Raw genomic sequence first — 5272 nt, 5'->3', positions numbered from 1 at the left:
AGTCCAAGCTTCCATCTTGAAACCTAATTCACTTGTGTAACAGTTGGTCTATTCATTGTCCATGTCACTATGAATCTAGTCTTCATCTTCCAACCTCTATAGCTGCCATGCTCTAGATCTATGTTTTCAACATGGTATCAGATCTCAGTTGAGCATGGCTCAGCTCTCCTCTCATTCCTCTCAGCTCTGCTCAGCCTCAGGTCAACTCAATTTGAATGCATGACTTCAGATTTTCATTTGAATTTCTTGGTAACCATACCCAAGACTAGACCTACATCACTTTGAGCTCTTACATCTCTCTTTACAAGCCTAATCTCTCTAAGCATCCTTCTGGAGTTGTCTCCCTTGACTCTCTATGCTTCTGTTGGCACATCATAGTGAGACATTAGCCACTATGTAGCCCAACATTGAGAAAATTCATCATTGTTATCCTATCTACGCATGTCGATGTCCGTACCATCGATTCACCTCCTACACATCGTGGTTCACTCTGCAACAACTATAGGGCTTTTGAAGCTCCATATCCAAGCTCTCTCCCCATTAAATATCTCCAAGAAATTCTTCTCCTACAAGCTGCATCAAAAGGAAAACTAGCAGTTTCTTGCAAACCCTAACAAGGAAGCCATAGCTTCCTTATTTGTCACAACTCTATAGAAACAGAATTTGTATCCTTTTTCATTAATTTATCTATATAATGATTTATTAAATTTATTTCCTTTGCACTAGTTAGATATAAAGAAAAGTGCATTGGAGCTGGCCACTGATGAGTGGTCACAGGTTATGGTGGACCCACACGGTGGGTTAGAGAAAAGATAGTTCACACTTCCACCTATATGACCCGATTGGGCGCCTGTGACTAGAACTCACTCATATCAAGGTTAGACTCGCACACAGAAAGGATTGATGCATTGAAGTGTGGGCTAGATCCACCAGAACAGACAGTTACAATCAACAAGATGGCATGATCATGAAATGCTTGTATAATGTGCATGTGTGGGCTGAAAGCTTGAAATGCACATTTCTTTGCATAGGGGAGTCACATGAAGATTCGGATACCATTTTTGCGATGTACACGGAAAAAGCTTTCATATGATACCCATATTGGGGGGGTCCCTAAATTCTAGGAGATCCCTAAATTTTAGGAGGTCCCTAAATTTTAGGAGCCTCGAATTAGCCTAAAAATGCTAGTCCTAAAAAATAGGGATGTCATTCTAAAAATAGTAAGTTCTGTACTCTGACTGTGCTTACTAAATTTGGTTGTTTCTATTCTTGACAGTATTCAACCCAAAAAGGAAGGCCATAAAGAAGAGACAAGTGTCAAGACACTTGTCACACAAGTTTCCAAGTGTCCCACCACTTGTCGCATCTCATGACATGTGGCTGGACACTTGTCTTGTGCTACTCCACTTTCCCCTTTTGTACTAGCTCTCCCCTCTCCTATAAATAAGAGCTCGTTTTTCTTCATTGAGCATCATTTTTCTTTGCTGTAAACTCATGTACAGCACCCACAGATAGCCAGAAACTGGCCCCATCCATCCCCGTCATCATCCCCCACTTCTCCATTATTAAATTCCTCCATATTCCCTCTTCTATCACTGCTATTTTACAAGACAGCAAGCCTGTAAATTCATTACAGCACCTCCTTCTTGAGCTCTTTCTTCCATTTTAGCTACAAGAAGCAAGCTCTATCCCTGTACTGCTGATCAACGATGTAGAAAGGCTGAATTCCCCTTTTTCTTCTCTCATACTGTAAATAAATCAGTTCTTATCATTGCATAATAGATAATGCATGTGTGTTTGTACATCTTTGCATGATCTTGTGAGAGTGAGAATTACTTCTTCTCACTCTCAGGTTGATTGTAACTGAGCTCTTCCCTAAGGGACTTGGGTTGAGCAGAAATACATTCCTTCGGGGGGGGTTGCCCATCTTCAACCCTCAATCTTGTCTCCATTACTTTTACATTTTTATGGCTGTAATTTTGTGAGTAATTTTTATTTTCAGCTTTAAGTGTTCATTCTATTTTATATTAAATCTCGAAAACAAGCAAATATCATAATTGTTAAGCATACTACGTTGTTCGGGGCGTTTACAGTGGTATCAGAGCTTTGGCTCGGTCCTCACCCCCAACACTGGTAGTGCTTACAACTATAAGTTTGTTTGTTTTTAGCCCTTGCATTGAGTGCTTGAGCATATTTTTTTTCTTTAGTCTCAATGGATCAATCGAGTGCTATCCTTCAAGCCATTCAAAGTCTTAGAGAGGAGAATCAGCAAATTCGTGAGCAACTTCTCAAACTAGAAAAAGTTGAGAATCCCAAAGAATTCAAGGAAAGAAGCCCATCTACTTCAAGAAGACAAAGCCATACCAATGAAAGGAGCCGATCAAGAAGTCCAACTACTTCTAAGAGGCAGTCCCATTCTACTTCAAGACAAAGAAAGAGATCGCGTCGAAGCTCATCCTCTTCTTCAAAGTCATCTGGTGCCTATTCTGATGGATCCTCTTCTAGTAATGAAGAGTCACACCCTTCTCGTGGAAGACCTCATCATCGTCAAAGGCGTCGACATTCTTCACCCTCGTCTCCATCTTCATCCCCATCAAGCACTTCATCATCTTCAACCTCAACATCCGAGCATGGACGAAGGCATAAGAAGAAGAAGAAGACTAAGTCACTATCTCAACTTGAAAAGAAGATCAAGTTCAGTATGTATGATGGTTCCCGAAATCCTGATCTTCTTCTGAAGTTTATTCGTCAATTTCAAATTTTGTATGGTCGTGACAAGTATAAAGAAAAAGAAAAGATTAAGTTTGCAGCTTTACATTTAACCGACTTAGCCCATACTTGGTGGACGGGGTTGGAATATGATCATGCTGCCCCAAAATCATGGCGGTCCTTTGTTCGCCTGATACAAAGCCAATTTCTTCATGTTCATTTCAAAAGAGATGTAAAAATGGAATGGGATCGGCTTTGGCAAAGGAAAAATGAGTCACTTGGTGACTATACCAAGAGATTTTGGGAGCTACTTTTGAAGGTCCAACATTTCAAGAAGATTAGCAGTTCGGAAAAGCTTAGGAAGCTTCAAGGAGGTTTGCATTTTAAACTTCGTACTGCTCTTAATCATTATCATTGTTCTAGTCTCAGGGAACTCATTGACCATGCTGAGACATGGGAAATGGAGCACAATGGCAACAAATCATTCCAAAAGAATGATAAGAAGAGAGTAGCTGATGATGAGGAGTATTCAGCCCCAAATGAAGGACAAAAACAGTGGCAAAAGCAGCCATCAAATCAAAAGAAGATGAAGCCCTATGCACCTCTTAATGCTCCTCAATTTCGCTCCAATCTATACCCACAAGCAAAGCAATTTTCCGAAGAAGAAAAGCAACGCTTCATGAAAGAAGGGAAGTGCTTTAAATGTGGACAAACAGGCCACATAGCGAAGCAATGTCCAAACAAGGGACAAAGCAAGGTTTCTGACAACAAGCCTAAGTCGCCAGTGAAAATCAATGCTACCAGTGATGTAGTTGCAAACACAACTCACACTCCAGAGACACGCAAATTATTAAAAGCTTGGGGACAGTTGCAAGGTAAGCAAGCACTATTCTTGATAGATCTTGGGGTGAATGAAAATATTATTTCCTTGCAATTAGCTAAAGAGCTTGGATTAAAGAATGAAGAGATGGACACTCCGGTAGAAGTTCTCCAAGCTTTAAATGTTGATGAAGGTGACACAATGAAGACTGTGATACCCTACATTGGCAAGCTCAAGTTTCAAATTCAAGGCTACAGTGACGAAGATACCTTCTGTATCGGAGACCTTGATGGTTGCGATGTGATTCTTGGCATGCCCTGGAATCATAGAATAGATTCAACCATCTTCTCTCAGAAAAAGAAGGTAGAACTCACCAACAAAGGCAAGAAGTACGAGATCCAAGCTGGAGTTTTTGGAGACACCATACCTATGGTAAGCCATATGCAAGTCTCTAGAGCAATTAAGGATTGTGTTCAATGTTGTCTGCTTTATGTCACTGATGTAAAAGATAATATGAATGCTGAAAACCAAGAGCAACTTCAGCTCTTGGAAAAGTATAAAGATTGTTTTTCGGAAGATCTTCCTTATCAGCTTCCCCCAGAAAGGCCAGAAGACCATCATATTGATATTATCCCGGGCAGTTCTCCTCCTAATATAGCACCATACCGTGTTAGCCGTCCTCAACAAGAAGAAATCAGAAAGCAAGTCGAAGACCTACTCAACCGTGGGCTAATTAGGCCAAGTAGCTCACCATTTTGTTCACCGGTTCTTCTTGTTTAAAAGAAAGATGGCACATTCAGGATGTGCATTGATTATCGAGCCCTCAACAAAATCACTGTGAAGAATCGGTTTCCTATTCCTAGAATTGACGACATTTTGGATCGTCTAGGAGGCTCAAAGGTTTTCAGCCGCATTGATCTAAAGAGTGGTTATCATCAAATTAGGGTAATACCACAAGATGTACACAAAACTGCTTTCCGCACTTCATACGGTCTTTATGAATTCTTGGTGGTTCCTTTCGGATTAACCAATGCACCAGCCACCTTTAATCGAATGATGGAGCGCATCTTTAGAGAGCATCGACAATATGTCGGTACTTTCTTTGATGATATTCTTGTCTTTAGCAAGAATGAAGAGGAGCATCATCAACACTTGGAAATTGTTCTACAATTACTACAACAAAATCAACTCTTGGTAAATGGTAAAAAGAGTGAATTTTTCATGCATAAAATAAATTACCTTGGGCATGTCATCTCTTTTGAAGGGATTCAGATGGATCCTGAAAAGATCAGGATAATCCAAGAATGGCCTCATCTTCGTGATGTACATGAGGTGCGATCGTTTCTTGGCTTATGTTCTTATTACCGCCGCTTCATCAAGCATTTTTGCACATATGGCTTCTCCACTTCATGACCTTACAAAGAAGAAGATCTCTTTCCAATGGAAGGAAAAAGAGAAGGCAGCCTTCACAAGGCTGAAAACAGCTCTTACTTCTGGACCTGTTCTTATCATTCCAGATCTGGTAAAACCATTTGTGGTGGAAGCAGATGCTTGCGGTGATTGTATTGGTGCAGTGCTAAATCAAGAAGGCCATGCCGTAGCCTTTGAAAGCCGCCGTCTAAATGATGTGGAGAAAAGGTATGACATTTATGAAAATGAGCTCTTAGCAGTGGTTCATGCTTTAAAGATATGGAAACATTATCTTTTAGGCAATGAATTCCTTATTAAAACCGATCATCAAAG

This window comes from Lygodium microphyllum, chromosome 2, assembly GCF_053477565.2.
Source record: "Lygodium microphyllum isolate KBCC chromosome 2, Lygodium_microphyllum_v1.1.10, whole genome shotgun sequence".
NCBI classification, from domain to species: Eukaryota; Viridiplantae; Streptophyta; class Polypodiopsida; order Schizaeales; family Lygodiaceae; genus Lygodium; species Lygodium microphyllum.
Note: the sequence above shows the minus strand (reverse complement) of the source record.